This window comes from Ornithorhynchus anatinus, chromosome 9 (assembly GCF_004115215.2).
Source record: "Ornithorhynchus anatinus isolate Pmale09 chromosome 9, mOrnAna1.pri.v4, whole genome shotgun sequence".
In the NCBI taxonomy this organism is placed as follows: Eukaryota; Metazoa; Chordata; class Mammalia; order Monotremata; family Ornithorhynchidae; genus Ornithorhynchus; species Ornithorhynchus anatinus.
In genome coordinates, this window is record NC_041736.1 from 26,392,741 (window position 1) to 26,413,489 (window position 20,749).

The window sequence follows — 20,749 nt, forward strand, 5'->3', positions numbered from 1 at the left end:
CTGTATCTACCCTAATGCTTAGAACAGTGCTCTGCACACAGTAAGCACTTAACAAATAGTGACATTATTATTATTATTATTAACAAATACCGACATTATTATTACAGTGCCTGGCATATAGTAAACACTTAATTCCTAAAAGAAAAATTCAAGTAACTGTATCTACTGAGTGCTTACCATGTGCAGAGCACTGTACTAAATGCTCCAATGCCACAGATTATATAAATTCATCCCCTGCCCATAGGAGAAAGCAGAATCGAATCCCCATTTTCCAGATGATGAAACTGTGGCTCAGTGACGTTGAGTGGCTTGCTGAAGGTCACACAGCAGGCAAATGGCAGAATCAGGATAAGAACCTGGGTCTTCTGACTCCCAGCCCCATGATCTTTCCATTAGACCAACCGCTCCCTATTGAATACCCCCTGATTGATTGGTTGGTTTTGTGCTCCAGTCTATTCTTCACTCCGCTGCCCGGCTCATCTTCCTGCAGAAACGATCTGGGCATGTCACTCCCCTTCTTAAACAACTCCAGGTTGTTGTAGGAGGTTGCCTATCAACCTCCGCTCCAAACAAAAACTCCTCACTCTAAGCTTCAAGGCTCTCCATCACCTTGCCCCTTCCTACCTCTCCTCCCTTCTCTCTTTCTACCGCCCACCCCGCACGCTCCGCTCCTCTGCCGCCCACCTCCTCACCGTCCCTCGGTCTCACCTATCCCGCCGTCGACCCCTGGGTCACGTCCTCCCGCGGTCCTGGAACGCCCTCCCTCCTCACCTCCACCAAACTGATTCTCTTTCCCTCTTCAAAACCCTACTTAAAACTCACCTCCTCCAAGAGGCGTTCCCAGACTGAGCTCCTCTTCCCCCTCTACTCCCTCTGCCATCCCCCCTTTACCTCTCTGCAGCTAAACCTTCATTTTCCCCTTTTCCCTCTGCTCCTCCACCTCTCCCTTCCCATCCCCACAGCACTGTACTCATCCGCTCAACTATATATATTTTCGTTACCCTATTTATTTTGTTAATGAATTGTACATCGCCTTGATTCTATTTAGTTGCCATTGTTTTTACGAGATGTTCTTCCCCTTGACTCTGTTTATTGCCATTGTTCTTGTCTGTCCGTCTCCCCCGATTAGACTGTAAGCCCGTCAAACGGCAGGGACTGTCTCTATCTGTTGCCGACTTGTTCATCCAAAGCGCTTAGTACAGTGCTCTGCACATAGTAAGCACTCAATAAATACTATTGAATGAATGAATGAATACTCTCCCAAGTCCTTAGTACACGATGTTTTCCATTGAGGAGGTAGTCGATAGATGCAACTGATTGATGAACCAATTGTTTGATCAGGAAGTTGAGGAGGAGATACACAATGGAAGAGGTACTTTAGACGCACGGAGGCAGTTTCCCAAAGAGGTTGAAAAGTCCTTCCCTAAGGAAGTCCACTTTGGCATTTCATTCTCCAGTCAACTAAATAGAACTTGCAGGGATTTCCTAAATAAAAACATGAACTCTCCAAAAAAAACCAAAACCAGATGAGTGATTTAGCATTGATTTAGAAAGACAATGAGCTCAGGTAGACCAATGAACCTTAGGGATGTCAATTATACTCCAAAACACGGAAGGGAATTTGGAAAAGATGACTCCGATATTTGATCCAGGTGAAAGGACAAGATCCTCACTAGACTCTAAGCTTCTCGATGGCTGAGACCAAGTTTACCAACTCTATTGCACTGCACTCTCCCCAGCACTTAATCCAGTATTCTACATGCAGTAAGTGCTCAATAAATGCCAGTGATTGATCGAATAAGTGATCCCACAAGAGGATTTGTCCAGTGGGAGTTGAGACAAGAGGCTGTAGAGGCCTCATCTTAGGAAAGAGGAAGGCAATTTTCAACTGGTTTTAGAACTGCATTCCAAACTGACATCTCAATTTCCTGACAGAGGAGTTTGCTTAGTTTTTACCCTCAGTGTTTGCTATGGTTTTGCAAGAAGCACAGGCCTGGTAGTCTGAGGACCTGGGCTCTAATCCCATATCTGCATCTTATCTGCTGCATGATCTTGGATAAGTTACTCAACTTCTCTATGCTTCAGTTTCCTTGGCTGTAAAATGGGGATTGAATATCCTGTTCTTTCTCCTACTTAGACTGTGAGGCCCATATGGTCCGGGTACTGTGTACAATCTCATTATCTTGCATATACCCCCGCATTTAGACCAGTGCTTGGCACATAGTAAGTGCTGAAAAAGTAACATTCTGAGTCCACCAATCAATCATATCTATTCAGTGCTTACTGTGTGCAGAACACTCTACCGAGGTCTTCGGAGAGTACAATAATCAGTGTGGTTTAGTTGGATAGAGCACGGGTGGGGGAGTCAGAAGGTCAAGGGTTCTAATTCCAGCTCCACCACGTCTGCTCTGTGACCTTGGCAAGTCACTTTACTTCTCTGGGCCTCACTTACCTCATCTGTAAAATTGGGATTAAGACTGTGAGCCCTTTGTGAGACAGGGACTTATCCAATCTAACTTGTATCTACCCCAGCACTTAAAACAGTGCTTGGCATCCAGTAAGCACTTAGTACGTCTCGTCTTATACTGTCGCATCGTTTCTGCCCATAGCAACTCCGTGGACACGTCTCCCCCAGCATGCCTCACCTCCACCTGCAATCGTTCTGGTAGTGGATCCGTAGAGTTTTCTTGGTAAAAACCTGAAAGTGGTTCAGTTCTGCTTCCTTCCATGCAGCAAACTTGCGTCCCCACCCTCGATTCTCTCCCATGCCGCCACTGCCTGGCACAGGGGCGTTTTGACTTGTAGCAGTTTGCCTTCCACTCGCTAGCCAGGAATGGAGTGAACAGGCCTCTGCTAGACTCTCCCTCGCGTAGCCAAGACTGGTAGAATACTGGAAACTCTCTAGGTGTGATCCTGAGAGGGCATTTAATAAGTACCATAATTATTATGATTATTACACTACAACAAAGTAAGAGACACAGTCCCTGCCCATAAGGAACTTTATTATGAGGAACAGATGGATGTGATTGACAGATCTTTTCTGGATTTCTCTGACAAGAGCAATATTCTGCCAGGGGGAACAGACCAGCACATCTGCAGGCCAGCAGAATCACCAGACAGGGAAGTGGAAGGGAAGAGTATTCAGGGAGGAAGGTGCTACCCCTATTTGGAAGGATTCATTTTTAGGGAAAGGCCACTTGAATGAGGAGTTTATTCACAGCTCTTGTTTAATTCCACAAGAATGTCACTGCTGAGTCTTTAGCTAGTCAAAACTCAGCTATGATTAATAACCTCTCAAATCCATGAGGCCACAGCGTGGGAGACACGTGGCTCGGGCAAATACCAGGAGGGAGCAGAAGCAGAGTGACCTAGTGGGACAAACCTGGGCCTGGGAATCAGAGAACCTGGGTTCTAATTCTGCTTCTGCCTCCTGCCTGCTGCGTGATCTTGGGAACTCACTTAATTTCCTTATGCTTCTGTCTCCTCATCTGTATAATGAGGATTAAATCCTTGTTCTCCCTCCCCTTAATCCCTGAGCCCCATTTGGGATCCAGATGGTGTCCAACTGGATTATCTTTTATCTACCCCAAGGCTTATTACAGTGTTTGGCACATAGGAAATACTTTAAAAGATGTCATAATTGCTATTCTCATCTTCTCCTAGGCCTGGCTACCAGCCCCTGGAAGCAGGAGTGGCTGGGGTTTAATCCTAAAAGTCACTGGGTGGTGACAGATATTTATGGGGTACACTTGTGGGAGGGATAAAATTAATTGCATGAGCCCCTAGAAAGCATTCCTACCTTGACAGCCAGAAGGAAAAGTACTGGGGCATGCCTCTGAGCATCTGGTTTCCTATTAGTGGCTCAGCAATCATTTCAACTAGAGAGCTAGCCGAAGTGGTCCATAAACCCACACTTTTCTAAGGGACAGATACAAGTCCCTGAGAAAATTTTGTGTGTGTGCATATGTGTGGTATTTGATAAATGCTTACTATCTGTACTGAGCGCCAGGACAGATGTAAGATTATCAGGCCGACACAGTCCCTGTCCCACATGCGACTCCTGGTTTAAGAAAGAGAGCAAACAGCTGGTCTAGAGAACAGGTAAGAGATGTTTGGTGAAGTTGGAAAATAAGGAAGTGACTAATAAAACCCACAAGTTTTCTCCATTTGAATAGATAAGCCGATCCTGCAGACCTGCTCATCTCTCTCTGATCCATAATTCATCGATAAGCAGTGAAAGCTGGCCCTGCCAACCTCTTTATTTCAACCTAAGAACATTCCCCTGTTCTACACACAGAGAGGATTCTGAGCCTCTCAGTCATGCAAATCAAGGCAAGCAGCAGGGTTGCACAGAATACAGCTGTGCTCTGCAGGCTTATATACTTCTGTACTCCACAGACTGTTCTGAAGCTCGAGAGTGAGCCAGTGCGGTTATTGCATTAGAGCGATTTCATGGGAGAGAGGATGCACTGAAAAAACTTGATATTTTTGCCCCTCTAGGTAGTCGGCAGTTGCAGAGGGAAGAAACATTCCGCTGTCAGCGGTATCTGGCCAGATGGACTTGGGAGTGATTTTGTTGCCCAGAAGAAAATCTCGGCTCCGTGTCACGAATGACGTAAATGGCAAGCATTTATTTAATTCAAGGAAAGGTTAAGTAGCTTGCCAATAACGGTTTTATGGGGGGTCAAATCATGGCGGTGTCTCCATCAGTCCATCGTCTGATCAGTCAACTGTTGCTTAATGGGCACTTACTGTGTGCAGAGCACTGTACTAAGCACTTGGGAGAGTTCAGTACAATAGAGCTGATACACACGTTTCCTCCCCGCAAGGAGCTTACAGTCTAGAGGGGGAGACAGACATTGAAATAAATGATGGATAAGTACATAAACTCACCTGTGTTGGGCAGCAGAGGCACTAGAGAGAGTCGAGGGCGGAGACTCAGGTTTACTGCGCCGAAGGAGGAGTGAAGGAGGCGAAGGAGGCGAGGTGAAGGAGGAGTGAAGGTGAAGTACAGTGAAGGAGGCGATGGTAAACCTCCTCTGTATTTTTACCAAGAAAACCCTACGGATCCACGACCAGAATGATTGCAGGTGGAGGTGGGACCTTCTGGGAGAGATGCGTCTGTGGTGTCGCTATGGGTCAGACACAACTCGACGGCAAAAGAAAACGACAACAACATAAATGCTATTTGGGCTGGGAGCGGGGTGAATATCAAGTGTTTAAGTATTTAATATCAAGGGAATAGCTGGTGCAGGTGGGAGTGGAAGAAGTGAGGGTTTAGTCAGGGAAGGTCTCCTGGAAGAGATGAGATTTTAAGAGAGATTGGAAGGTGGGGAGAGTGTCCGTCTGATAAGAAGGGAGAAGGGATTCTTGGCCAGAGGGGAGAACGTGAGGTGGGGGGTCACTGTAAGAAAGAAGAGGTATACTGCACCATTCTCCTTCTCATCTTTCAAAGAACCCCTAAAACTTATTAAACATTGAGAAAATAATCAGTTCTAAATTCACTTTAGAGACTAAATTAACTCTCAGGGAGTCATAATTTTGCTTGGTTCAAGTCCAGCGGAGATGGTCATGAGAAATGCTCCCTAGGACTCAGTTGGGATCTCACAATTCGATCGTCTCTGGTAAAATTACGCTCAGGCAGAGAGGCGTAGAATTCACAAAAATCAGATTCAAATCACCTTTCTTTTTCAAACCAAGTAAAAAGAAAAAGCAAAACACTTGAGACTTGAAAACTTGAAAAAAGGAAGTACTTGGCTGCTAAAGTAGTTTAGTAAAACAAGACAGTTTACATTAAGAGCCCAGGCTTGGGAGTCAGAGAATGAGTGTTCTAATCCTGGCTCTGCCACTTGTGTGCTGCGTGACCTTGGGCAAGCTGCTTAACTTCTCTGGGCCTCAGTTACCTCATCTGGAAAATGGGAATTAAGACTGTGAGCCCCACGTGGGACAACCTGATGACCTTGTATCTACCCCAGCACTTAGAACAGTGTTTGGCACATAGTAAGTGCTTAACAAATACCGTTATAGTAATTACTATTATTATTAATTTTGCTCTATAATTTTGACAGCTGACTGTTGCACATAAAAAACACCTAATTGAGGATCCCTTTTGCATTGTCTGTACATATTAGTAGTTATCGATCAATTAATCAATCAGTGGTATTTGTTGAGCAATTACTGGGTGCGAAGGATTATACGAAACACTTCAGAGAGTGCAGTACAATTCATTACTAGACATGTTCCCTGCAGGCAAGGAGCCTGGAGCCTACAGTCTAGGGGGGAAACAGACATTAAAATAAATTACAGATAGGAGTAATAATGGATTATTTGGATACATATCTAAATGCTAAAATGTTGAGGGTTGGGCGAATACCAAGTGCTCAAGATGTACAGATCCCAGTAGTTGGCTGATGCAAAAAGTGAGGGCGAGTTGAGAAAATGAGGCTTTAGTTGGGGAAGGCCTCTTGGAGGAGATGTGATTTTAGTAGGGCTTAGGAAGTGGGGAGAGTAGTGGTCTGTTGTGTTTGAAGAGGGGGAAGGAGTTACAGACTAGGAGGACATGGGCAAGGGGTCTGTGGGAAAAATAAAAGAGCTTGTAGTACGGTGAGGTGGTCGACGTTAGAGGAGAAAAACATGCAGGTTGGGTGCACCTAACATTTACCATCCTGTTTTAGTAGGAGATTAGCCAGGTAAGGTAGGAGGGAGAGCGCTGAGTCCCTTAAAACCACTGGTAAGGAGTTTCTGTTGGAAGTGGGGGTGGATAGGCAGCCACTGGAGGTCTTTGAGAAGTGGGGAGACATGGATTGATTGTTTTTTGAGAAAAACAATCTGGGCGACAGGTTGAAGTATGGACTGGAGAGGGGAGAGACAGGAGGCAGGGAGGTCAGCAAAGAGATCAAGGTAGGATAGGATAAGTGTTTGGATCAGTATAGATGGAGAGCAAGGGTTCTGTGTTAGTAGTTATGCCTTATAAAAGGTCTTTCTCTGTTTTCAAGCTTATGCCTTAATATCCCCAGTCTCCATGGAGCCCTTTTTTCGAGGAAATGAACCCATGGCCAGATCATTGCAGTATTGTTTCTTTACTCAAAAAATGCCTACGTTCTCCCTCCTCATGTTCACGATCAGTAGGATGACGCTGTATGGAGAAATTGCTCTAAGTATTATATTGTCTAGTTCACAGTATAAATGACTCAGAAATGTACAAGCGAGAGTTACTGTCTTAATTGAGAAACAGCAATATGTTTCTCTCTACGGCATCGAGTGGGCTGGCTCATTCCATTTTTCTGTGACCAGTTTTTCGACTTTATCCTCAGCTGCCTGGTTGCTCTCAGTTCTCTTTCTTTCTTGTCAAGAATCAAGGACTATCTGGATCAGGTAGTGAATGTAACTTTCATCTGTCACACTCTGCTTTCACTGGGAAGGATATTTAGCAGCCAATAGCTGGTCCTAAATAATGCATCTTGTGATTTCTCAGGGAGCGATTGATCTTGTGATATATCTCCAGGAGAAATGATAATAATAATAATAATGATGGCATTTGTTAAGCGCTTACTATGTGCCAAGAGCACTGTTCTAAGCGCTGGGAGAGATACAAGGTAATCAGGTTGTCCCCCATGAGGTTCACAGTCTTAATCCCCATTTTCCAGATGAGGTAACTGAGCCACAGAGAAGTTAAGTGACTCGCCCAAAGTCACACAGCAGACAAGTGGTGGAGCTGGGATTAGAACCCATGACCTCTGACAGGAAACTGGGAAGACTTGACTATACACAGTTGTCCTTTTGAATCCCTCTAGACTGTAAGCTTTTTGTGGGCAGGGAACGTCACTGCTTATTGTTTTATTATATTTTCCCAAGTGCTTAGCGCCGTGCACACAGTAGGCACTCAATAAATACGATAGAATGAATGAATAAATGAATATCTGCCTGCCAGGCTCTGCAGGAGGTGTCCCAGAAGTTCCCTACACTATTGCACTGTTTGAGACTATTCTGCCCCGTGTCCATAAATCATCTTGCAATGTGACCCCATTCATGTCACTGTCTAGGAGCCGCTTACGTATTCTCATATCATCGAAATCTCCTGAAATGCTCCATCCATAGAAGCAGCAAGGTCAGAGGAAAGATCTCCTCTGGAAACTGGAACACCTGGGTTCTAATCCTGGCTCTTCTGCTTGACTGCTACGGGACCTTGGGCAAATCATTTCACTCTTCTGTGCCTCATTTTCCTCATCTGTAAAATGGAGAGTCAACACCCGTTCTCCCTCATACTTGGACTATGAACTCTTGAAGGGAAAAAAACTAGGCCAACCTGATTAACAATAATAATAATAATAATGAGGAGGATGGTATTTGTTAAGAACTTACAATGTGCCAAGTATTGTTCTAAGTGCTGGGGTAGATACATTACCTTGTATCAATTCCGGCACAGTGCTTAGTACAATGTTCAGCACATAGTGAGCACTTCACAAATGCCAAGTCATTGTAATTCCCAGTAGAGTGATATTGCTAATAACCGTCATATTGGTTAAGCACTTAATTTGTGTTAAGCACTGTACTAAATGCTGGGGTAGATACGAGATAATCAGGTTCCACATGGACCTCACAGTCTAAGTAGGAGGAAGAACAGGTACTGAATCCCTGTTTTGCTGATGAGGGAACTGAGGCACAGAGAAGTTAAGTGTCTTGTCCAGAGTCACCCAGCAGACAAGTGGAGGAGCTGGGATTAGAACCCAGGTCCTCCAACTCCCGGCCCTGTGCTCTCACCATTAGGCAATACTGCTTCTGTTGCGTGATTATCACTTCCTGCTTCCCATGCTGGTGAGCTGACTGTAACCCAGGACTTCTTTTTTGATAATCATGGCTTGCCATTTGATGTTGAGGCTTAGGGGATGTGGCGAAATGGATCGAGAACCTGGTTGCCCAAGCAGTTTTCCAGCATCACCACAAAGTCACACAAGGTCTTTAATTCTGCTTGCTTCTGCTCTATCTGACATCATTAGATAGCTCCCTGCCCAGGCCGCAGAACTTAAAGAGAATAAAGCTTTGCTTGGGTGTCAGGTTTCCTAGGGGTAGCCTGGTCTATAATTTGGGGGTTCTTCAGATTTACTGACACTTCACAGCTGTGTTACATCACTCATAGGCATTTCCCAGCAATCAGACTTTTTGTTCATTCATTCAATCATATTTATTGAGCGCTTACTGTGTGCAGGGCACTTTACTAAGCGTTTGGAAAGTCCAATATAACAGACACATTTCTTCAAATCATGATGGTGATATGGAAAACAATTTAGCCTTAACTAGATCTACCTTATTAATGATAAGTATTCGTTGACCGCTGACTATATGCTGAGCACTGTACTACTCTATTTCTGTACTAAGCTCTGGAGTAGAAGACATGAGTTAGTGAGGTTGGACAGAGTCCCTGTCCCCCACTGGGCTCACAGTCTAAAGATGAGGGAGAACATGAACTGAATCCCCATTTTACAGATGAACAAACTGAGGTGCCCAGATGTTGTGACTTGCTCAAGGTCATATAGCAGGCAAGTGGCAAAGCCAGGATTAGATGTCAGGCCCTTTGACTGCCAGGCCTGTGATCTTTCCACTAGGCCATGCTGTATTTGAGCTATAAATTTATACATTATTAATGGCCTTTTTTTTCCTTTGTTTAGGACTCTGATTACACCTGTTTGAAAATTCCCAAGGACACTTCAGTTTTCCATTAGCCCTGGGCTAAAGCATGGTTCTGGGAGCCAGAGGACATGCATTCTAATCTCTGCTCCACCACTTGTCTGCGATCTGACCTATGGCAAATCACTTAACATCTCTGTGCCTCAGTTTCCTCAACTGAAAAATGGGGATGAAATACCTATTCTCCCTCCTACTTAGACCCCCACTTTGAGACCTGATTATCATATAGCTACCCCAACACTGAGAACACGTAGTAAACACGTAACAAATACCATAAAAAAGGTTGACAGTAGTTACCTCATGCAAGTCAAAGTAAACCTTGGGAGCATCTCAGATCCAGTCCTGTGTAGATACATTCTTCAAGTTACCCAAGAAGGCTAGTTCCAAGGCCATTTGAATCAAGAGAGTTCTTTTTCCCACTTATTTTCCTAAAAGCAGCATGACAGAATGAATCTTACCTTTGAATTTTGAGTCACCCCAAGTAGCATGCAGGTCTAAAGTAGAAAACTGCTAGCCAATTCATATTATTAATCTCAAATTAGCAAATTAGTCCCGATTTCCCTCCCAAAAAAATCTTTACTTGCAGACACTTTGGCCACTTTATGTTTCAATAAGCAGAACAATCTTTCTGATGCATTGTTTCATTTTCTACAGAATCCCAATTACTTCTTTAGCCTTTACTATGCAAATAGCTTCCCTGTAATATCTGTCTTGACCCCCAAATTTAACCTGAAGAGCACACAAATACACACACGTCTTTAAGGCCCTTTTCATTTGCTATTTTTTAGGAAGCAAATGCCCACACAGACTTGTCGTTTATCTTTTATGTTTGGCTTCCAGCTACAGTGACACCTCTAAGTGCCTCTTGATTCTTTTTTTTCTCTTATTACTCATCATTCCTTAATTATCCACCAAGATTTGAATTTTAAGTCCTCTATTTTTTACAGCCTCTTTCATTCTCCACATAATGGATTCAGAGAAAAGAATGTCACCGACTCTTCAAGACGGTATTATTCTACAGAGTTCCATCTTGATCTCCATCTGATATCTGCTCAGCTTTAAATGGTCTAAGCCTGTCCCTTGTTCTGGTTTATTTGTCTCAATGTTTTCAGCGATTGCCCAAGAAGTGAATCCTCTGAGGTGAATCCTTCTTTCCTCCTCCCTGCCCTAAAGAGTTTCAACCTTTTTCCAAGTTAGAAAGGATTAAATTTGGAATTGATGCCTCTTTTGAAATTTTTGAAACTATAGAACTACAGAAGAAATGGATCCCACCCCACCATGGGAGGCTGGAGACCACCTGGTGTGGTCTCTAGATTTAGACCCGTAGATTTCCTTTGCTGTGTGACCTGGGGCAAGTCGCTTCACTTATCTGTGCCTCAGTTATCTCATCTGTAAAATGAGGATTGAGACTTTGAGCCCCACTTGGGACAGGGACTGCATGCCACCTGATTTGCTCATATCCACCCCAGTGATTAACACAGTGCCTGGTACATTGTAAGCATTTAACAAATAGCATTATTATTATTATCATTATTATTTTGATTTTATCAGTCCAAAGTCAATTTAGCAGCAGCAACTCAGGGCTCTGTTTCTCTTCCCATTTCATTCGGCTCTTCACCTCCTGTATATATGTAACTATTTATAATTATAATTCGATTTATTTTTATTAATGATTTGTATATATCAATAATTCTATTTATAATGATGCTACTGACACCTGTTTGCTTTGCTGTCAGACTCCAACCTTCTAGACTGTGAGCCCATTGTGGGCAGGGATTGTCTCTATTTGTTGCTGAATTATTCTTCCCAAGCGCTTAGTACAGTGTTCTGCACCCAGTAAGCTCTTAATAAATACAAGTGAATGAATGAAAGAACATATCTCCTCCAGCAAGGTGAATGTTGGGATTCTGTGTCTTCCACTCTATTGCACTCTACTCTCTTGAGCACTGAGCAGAATGTTCTACACACTATCAGAGCTCGATAAATACCATTGATTGATGGATGGAGGGATTCCTCAGCTGGGCTGCTTTTTAGATTTGTAACCCCAGCAAAATATGTGTACACACCCAGACATACACACCCCATTCAAGTCTTTTAGGAAATGTCCCAGTCAATCCATCAGTAGTATTTATCAAGCCCTTTCTGTGTCCAGTGTCCTGTTCTCAGTGCTTGGGAGAGTAAAATATACTTAGCAGACACGTTCCCTGCCCTAAAGAAGCTGGGCAATGGACACTTAAATAAGGCTCCTCTTTCATCTTTTAAGATTGCCCCCGTCACGACTTAAAGCCCCTTTTCCTGTCTTCGATCCTGGGGTCCTGCCTACCGATATCATCCCCACTTTCCTCCCTCTTTTCCCTCACTGTGACATATGCCAACTCACAGCAGTTCCTTTATGCAGGAATGTTCACTTGTTAAATAAATGCTTCCAATAAGTCAGGTGGGTCCCTTCTATAAATTAGACCACAAGGCTTTAGAATAACACAAAATAACTGCATCAGTTTAACACGCAAGCTTTAAAAAAAAAAGCTCTGTTTTCTGCAGCTGGAAATAGGCAGAATGCAATCAAACCCAATTGCATTCATTCTGGGCATTTCCAGAATCCCCTTCAACCTGGTTTCTTACCTCCAGGCCCTCAAAAGCTTAGGTTTTTTAAAGAAAAATTCTATTTCTATTAGATCATTTGGAGATGGTTACTGTGAAGGACAGCATTTCCAGTTTGCCCGCTAACGTGACATTAGTCTCCATTAAAGACAGTTGTCCAAGGTCTCCTTAGGGACATGAATGTACAGTCTAGCAAAACTAACAGGAAGGTAAGTGGGTGATAAAATGGCAATGAGGCAGTCATAATCAAACAGGCAAGGCAATGTGCTGGAGAAAAAAAAACACATTCAGAGACGCAATGGTTCAGATTGAGGATTGTGAATCCACAGCAGTTCAACCGCTGTTGAGAAGCAGTGTTGCCTAGTGGAAAGAGCACTGGCATAGGACTCAGAGGACCTGCGTTCTAATCCCCACTCCAACTGTTGTCTGCTATGTGACCTTGGGCAAGTCATTTAACCTCTCTGGACCTCAGTTACCTCATCTCTAAAATGGGGAAGAAGACTGGGAGCTCCAAGTGGGACATGGACTGTTTCCAACGTGCTTATCAACCCCAGTGGCATCATCCCAGTGCAAAGTACAGTGTCTGTCAGGTAGTAAGCGCTTAACAAATGTCATTAAAAAAATAATGGTGTGAACAAGGTAAGCCAGTAAAATATCATGATGAAAATGCTTTTGTCTTGGGTTGCCAGCCTCCTCTTCGTCTGAATAATTATAAATCCCCTGAATAATAATAATAATAATCATAATCATAATAGTAGCAGTATTTGTTTTAACCTTAGGGGCCCCATAGAATTCTCACAACTGTAGTCTTCTGCAGTCTAAGGCCAGGGCCAAGAATTGTCACAAGAGCTCAGCGCGAGCTGGTCAAAGACAGGACAAGTAGACTGAGTCTTGTTTAGTGGGGGCTGATAATAATAATAATAATGTAGATATTTGTTAAGCGCTTACTATGTGCAGAGCACTGTTCTAGGCACTGGGGTAGATACAGGGTAATCAGATTGTCCCACGGGAGGCTCACAGTCTTCATCCCCATTTTGCAGATGAAGGCAAAGAGAAGTTAAGTGACTTGTCGAAAGACACACAGCTGACAAGTGACAGAGCCGGGATTCAAACCCATGACCTCTGACTCCCAAGCCCGGGCTCTTTCCACTGAGCCGTGCTGCTTCAATCTGATCAATCAATCAACCCATCAAGGGTAAACTGTACTCTTCCAAGACCCTACACCAGGGCTCTGCACACAGTAAGTGCTCTATAAATATTACTGATTTATTGATTGATTGGTATTTTTTGACCTTCGTAGGTGCTCAATAAATATCGCCACCACTATGACTTTTAACACTATTTCTTGAGCGCTTACTATGTGCAGAGCATTGTACTAAGCGCTTGGAATGTACAATTCAGCAACAGATAGAGACAATCCCTGCCCATTGACGGGCTCACAGTTTAACTACTATTACTATTAATACGACTTCTACTACTAATAATTAATAATAATGGTTCCTGAGAAGCAGCGTGGCTCAGTGGAAAGAGCACGGGCTTTGGAGTCAGAGGTCATGGGTTTGAATCCCAGCTCTGCCACTTGTCAGCTGTGTGACTGTGGGCAAGTCACTTCACTTCTCTGTGCCTCAGTTACCTCATCTGTAAAATGGGGATGAAGACTGTGAGCCCCACGTGGGACAACCTGATTCCCTTGTGTCTACCCTAGCGCTTAGAACAGCGCTCTGCACATAGTAAGCACTTAACAAATACAAACATTATTATTACTTCTCTGGGCCTCAGTTACCTCATCTGTAAATGGGGGATTAATGACTTTGAGCCCCCCATGGGACAATCTTTTATCTACCCCAATGCTTAGAACAGTGCTTGGTACACAGTAAACTCTTAACACATACTATTATTATTATTATTATTGTTAAACCCTTATTACACTCCATCAACAGATGAGTCCTTTGTGGGGCTCCTTAGGGTGAAAATCTGGGATGGCAGGTGATGATGATGATGACGGTATTTGTTAAGTACTTACAATGTGCAAAGCATCATTCTAAGCACTGGGGGAATACAGGTGATCAGGTTGTCCACGTGGGGCTCTCAGTCTTAACCCCCATTTTACAGATGAGGTCACTGAGGCCCAGAGAGGTTAAGTGACTTGCCCAAAGTCACACAGCTGACAGGCAGTGGGGTCAGAATTAGAACCCATGATCTCTGACTCCCAAGCCCAGGCTCTTTCCACTGAGCCACACTGGCAGGTGCAGAACTAGGGAAAGAAAACACTCTTTCAATACTCTTCTGCTGTCTCCATCATTTTTATGGCTCAGGTCACAAGATAAATATAATAAAGTATACGTATGCTGCTATCAAGGGGTAGAGTTTTGCCTAGAAAGTCTTCTTACCCATATTCCTTATCTTGCAGTAATTATGCCATCCAAAAACTTTAGGTTTATGTTTGTCTTATTGAGCACTGCATATTCAAAGAAAGAGAGCCAAAGGTTATTAAAAATGATGCTGCTGACTGTTTTCTTCCTTTATTTTTCTTCTTGAAGATGGAAAAAACCCATCCTGCATAGTATTATTTCCAGAAATCTTGTACTTATCAATCAGCTACTTTCATTCCCTTCTCCATCCCTTATGCTCCTCTAGTAAGTTTAGTCAGTCAATCTAAAGGGCATCATCTCTTTCTTTTTCCTTATAATGAAGTCCTGCAGCTTCTATATTTTCTCTGATAATCCTGGGGTGAGCCACCACAGCAGTCCAGAAACTCTGCCAATGAAAAGCGCACTAAGGAAATTAAATGAGATTATCCCAGGTCGAACACATAGAAACAACAAAAAATTAGCAAATCATCTGTCAGTGAGGGCAGAAAAGGAACAGTAATTCCCCCAGCCTATCTGATCCTGACCATTATAGTCAATCCTAAACTCTCCTTGCTGTTGTTTAACAAGGGAAACCTCATGAAACGTCAACAAAATGAATGAAAGAAAACAACATGCTTCCTCATATAGATTATCATCAACATGAAATCTCTTACTGGACATGTTTTCTGGACCAGTATCAGTGAAACCATTCAAGAAACAATTAGGTGTGCCAATCAGAGACCATAAACCAGACAAGTAAAGAGCCAAAGGGTTAGCAATTTTTTCTAAAAAAGAAATATTTTTTCACAAGATGGAAAGAGAGTGGCTTTTCCATCAAGAAACAGCAATTTTAAAAAAAAATCATCTCAAGGAACTTAGTTCTCTATTGGAAATTATCCACAAAATCAGAAGAAACCAGATTAACTCAGGTTTAGACTTCGACACGCAGAGCTGAGAAGCTAAATACTGAAACATTAAGTTGTCTGGTTTTGCCACTAGACTCCTGTCATTTTATGTAACTCCTTAAAACAATATTCAGACCGATGAGATGCAGAAAGACCTGTTTAAAGACTTGTTTGACTCCATTCACTTTTCCAAAATGCTCCTAAAACACCATCCGAAGCTTTCGGGAGCCAACGGAGCATCTGTGAAGGGGAGAAGAGGGAAAAGAGGGAGGAGGGAGGGGAGGGGAAGAGATTAAAATTGCTTTCGTGTTAGAGTTAGATCGATAGTCACTAGAAAAGAGCTAACTGTTCTATTAAGGAACAGAATGAAAATGAACTTTCAAACACTAATAGTCTTGAAAGTGAGGTTAATTGCTCCTGGTAAGGAGTAATATCAATTAGTGGAATAGAAGGAAAACCAGAGCTGTAGAATGAAAATAGGCCTTTTTAGAATGCAGCTGCTGCCAGAGCAAAAGAGACTGACGGGGAGAGAAATCCACGGCCCAGGAGTTTGCAGTGGCTAGTTAGGGGAATGTGCAGCTCGTTTAACTGAGTTTTTCAGGCCAAAGGATGCTTGCTTCTTTCCATGATAATAATAATAATAATGATGGCATTTGTGAAGCGCTTACTATATGCAAAGCACTGTTCTAAGTGCTGGGAAGATACAAGGTGATCAGGTTGTCCCACGTGGGACTCACAGTCTTAATACCCATTTTACAGTTGAGGTAACTGAGGCACAGTGAAGTTAAGTGGCTTGCCCAGAGTCACAGAGCTGACAAGCGGCAGAGCCGGGGTTTGAACCCATGACCTCTGACTTCCCAGCCCAGGCTCTTTCCACTGAGCCACGCTGCTTCTCGTTATTCAGAGAACCATGTGTGAGGTGGTATAGGCTGCATCCGAAGCCCCCAAAGCAAGAGGGTTGGCTCTCTCCCCACCCCCAAACACCCAGCTGTGGGAGCAGCAGCCAGAGCCAGGAGGTGTCACGAAGGGCTCTGCTCAAGCTGGACAAAGACAGAACAAGTAGAGTCAGTCTTGTTTAATGGGGTCTGAGCAATCATTTACTCCATCAGTGGAACAGTGTAAGCTCCCAAAACCCTACTACGGTGCTCTGTACACAGTAAGCACTCCATAAATAGTATTGATGTATTCGGTGGTATTTATGGAGTGCTTACTGTGTGCAGAACAATGTACTAAGAGCTTGGGAAAGAACAGTACAGTAGAAATCCCTGCCTTCATGGAGCTTAGAGTACCAACTGAATCTCTCTATGGGAAGAAGAAGAAGAAGAAAAAAGAAGAAGAAAGGAAAAGAAGAAGGAAGAAGAAAAAGAAAGAAGAAGAATGAAGAAAGAAAAAGAACTCAGGTCCTCAGACCCCACTGCCATGCTCTTTCCACTAGGCCACGTTGATATTAACTATCTGCCCTACTCGATGATTCAGATCTGTTTAATACCCTAAAATAATCAATCAATCAATTCTATTTATTAAGCATTTATTGTGTGCTTGGGAGAGTGCAGATCAACACAGTTGGTAGAAACATTCCCTGCCCGCAAGTTTATGGTCTAGAGGGAAAGACCAACATTATTAATAAATGAATTACGGATATGTACGTAAGTGAGGTGGGGCCAAGGGAGGCATGACTCAATGATGTGACTCTAAAGAGTGATGCAGAAGAGAGCGGGAGAAGAGGAAATGAGGGCCTAGATGGGGAAAGCCTCTTAGAGGAGATGTGCTTTAAATTAATCTTCAAAGGTGGAGGGAGTGATCTTCTGTTGGATAATGACAGGGAGGATGTTCCAGACCAGGCAGGACATGGGCAAAGGATGAGCGGTGAGATAGACGAGATCGAGGTACAGTGAGTCAGTGGCATTAGAGGAGCGAAGCAGGCGGGTTGGGTTGTCATAGGAGATCAGGTTTGTAAGGTAGGAGGGCACGAGGTGATTAAGTACTTTGAAGCTGACGGTAAGCAGTTTCTGTTTGATGCAGAGGTGGATAGGCAACCACTGGAGGTTCTAGAGGAGTGGGAAAGCATGGACTGAACAGTTCTGTAGACAGTATAGACTGCAAGGTCATCTCTAGAGTGTAAGATTGTTGTGGGCAGGGAACTCTGTCTTATTGTACTCTCCCAAGCTCTCCGTATGGCGCTCCACACGCAGTAACCACTCAGTAAATATAATTGAGTGATTGTAGGAAAATGATCTGGGCAGCAGAGTGATGGAGGGACTGAAGTGGGGAGAGACAGAAGGCAGGTAGGTCAGCAAGAAGGCTGATGCAGTAATCAAAGTGAGAAAGGATAAGTGCTTGGATTAACATGACAGCTGTTTAAATAGTGAGGAAAGGGTGGATTCTAGTGAGGTTGTGAAAGTTGAACTGATAGGATTTGGAGACGGACTCAATATGTGGATTGAGTGAAATGAGGAGGAGCCCACCAAAGTTGAGGGCTAATGAGACAGGGAGGACAGGATTTGGGTGGGAAGATAAATAGTTTTGTTTTGGACATGTTAAGTTTGAGATGCTGATGGGACATCCAAGTAGAGATGTCCTGAAGGTAGGAGGAAATATAAGGCTGGAGAGAGGGAGAGAGATGAGGGCTGGAGATGTAGATTTAGGAATCATCTGCATAGAGAAAGCATTCATTCATTCATTAGTATTTATTGAGCGCTTACTATGTGCAGAGTACTGTACTAAGCTCTTGGAATGTACAATTCGGCAATAAATAGAGACAATCCCTCCCCAGTGTCGGGCTCACAGTCTAATCGGGGGAGACAGACAAAAATAAAACACCTTAATCACGATAAATAAAATCAAGGGGGTGTAGACCTCATTAGCAGAATAAATAGGGTAATAAAATCTATACAAATGAGCACAGTGCTGAGGGGAGGGAAAGGGAGAGGGGGAGGAGCAGAGGGAAAGGGGGGAAAGGGGCTTAGCTGAGGGGAGGTGAAGGGGAAGGTGAAGGGAGAGCAGAGAGGGAGCAGAGGGAGCAGAGGGAAAAGGGGTAGCTCAGTCTGGGAAGGCCTCTAGGAGGAGGTGAGCTCTCAGTAGGGCTTTGAAGAGGGAATGGAGTTAGTATGGGGGACGTGAGGCGGGAGGGCGGTCCAGGACAGCAGTAGGACTGGGGCCAGATGTCGACAGTGGGATAGGTGTGAATGAGGGACGGTGAGGAGGTGAGCGGCAGAGGAGCAGAGCATGCGGGGTCAGCAATAGAAAGAGAGAAGGGAGGTGAGGTAGGAGGGGGCAAGGTGATGGAGAGCCTTAAAGCCGTGGGAGCAAATGAGTTCTCTGAGGGAGGGGGTGTAGATAGAGAATAGAAGAGAACCCATATCTGAACCTTGAGGGACTCCCACAGTTACATAGTGGGAGGCAGAGGAGGAGCCCGTAAAAGAGACACTAGAATGAAAGGCCAGAGAGATAGGAGGAAAACGAGAAGAAAGCCAAGGTTGGGTAACGTTTCCAGGAAAAGGGAGGGGATGGTAGTCATTGTCAGAGACAGCTGAGGTGTGGAGAAGGATGAGGATGGAGTAGAGGCCATTGGATTTGGCAGGAAAAAGACCATCTGTGACCTCTGAAAGAGCAATTTCTGTGGAGTGAAGGGGATGGAAGCCAGATTGGAGGGGCCAAGGAGAGAATTGGAGAAAGGGAAGTGGAAGTAGAGTTGCTTGGGTGTTTCGCTGAAAGCACCATTAGAAAAGCTCAGGAAATTCTAATTTTTAAACCAGCACTGTGAACAACAACAACAATAATAACAGTATTTGTTATGTGCTTATTATGTGCTAGGCACTGTTCTCAGTGCTCACAATTATGGTATTTAAACGCTTACTATGTGCCAGGCACTGTTTTAAGCGCTGGGGTAGATACAGCATAATCGGGTTGGACAGAGTCCTTGTCCCACACAGGGCTCACAGTCTTATTCCCGTTTTATAGATGAGGTAACTGTGGGCCAGAGAAGTTAAGTGGCTATCCCAATGTCACACAACAGACAAGTGGCAGATCAGGATTAGAACCCACACCCTCTGACTCTCAGGCCTGTGCTCTTCCTACTGGTAATTCCAGGACATCCTCAGCTGTGCTTGATAGAGGAATGCCTGAATTAGATAAATACTGAGGGAGTGCCCCATTTTCAAAGGGAAGACTTGAAAAAGCAAGGAGCACAAATTTCAACCAGAGGAAACCACGTAGCAATTGGTTATTAATAATGATAATAGGAATTGTTAAATGCTTACTGTGTGCCAAGCATTGTTATAAGCACTGGGATAGATACAAGCTAATCAGGTGGGTCACAGTCCCTGTCCCACACGGGGCTCAGTCTTAATCCCCATTTTACAGATGAAGAAACTGAGGCACAGAGAAATTAAGTTACTTACCCAAGGTCACACAGTAGACAAGTAGGGGGTGGGGATTAGAATTCACATCCTCTGACTCCCAAGACGGGGCTCTTGCCACTGATAATTCCAGGACATCCTCAGCTGTGCTTGAAGGGGGAATGCCCGATATTAAACAAATGCTAAGGGAGTGTCCCGTTTTCAAAGGCAAGAATTAACAAAGCATGGAACACACACTTCAACCAGAGGAAACCAATATGAACAACTACAGATTGGCAGCTTTTGTAAGAGGGGCCCTCGAAGTGAAGAGGCCCATCATCTCTCTGGCTTTTGAGGAATGACCTCCTCCCACTCACGTTCCAGCATCTGTCAGAGACGGGCTACGAACTGTTAAGAGTAGCACTTTAAAGATGGTGTCTTATCTCTGTCCCACCTGCAATTACATCTTGGTGAAAAATAATCTTGATGAAGAAAAAACCTCCATTTCTCTTAGGCGGGCCCCTGTCACTGTTGCTGCCGGAGAGGAGAATAAAATAACTGGAATGGGATTATACCCAAATCCATAGGTTTCTGGGCTTGCTTTCATTTGCTTCATTCCACTTGTCATGTCTCTCCCTAACTGAGAAGCAATGCGGCCTAGTGAAAAGGTGCCAGGCCTGGGAGTCAGAGGACCAGGGTTCTAATTCCATCTCTTCCACTTGTCTGCCATGTGACCTTGGGCAGTTCACTTAATTTCTCTGTGTCTCCATTTTTTCATCTGTGAAATGAGGATTAAATCCTACTCTAGCCTCCTAAAACTGTGAGCCCCATGCGGGACAGAGATTGGGTCCAACCTGATCACCTTGTATTT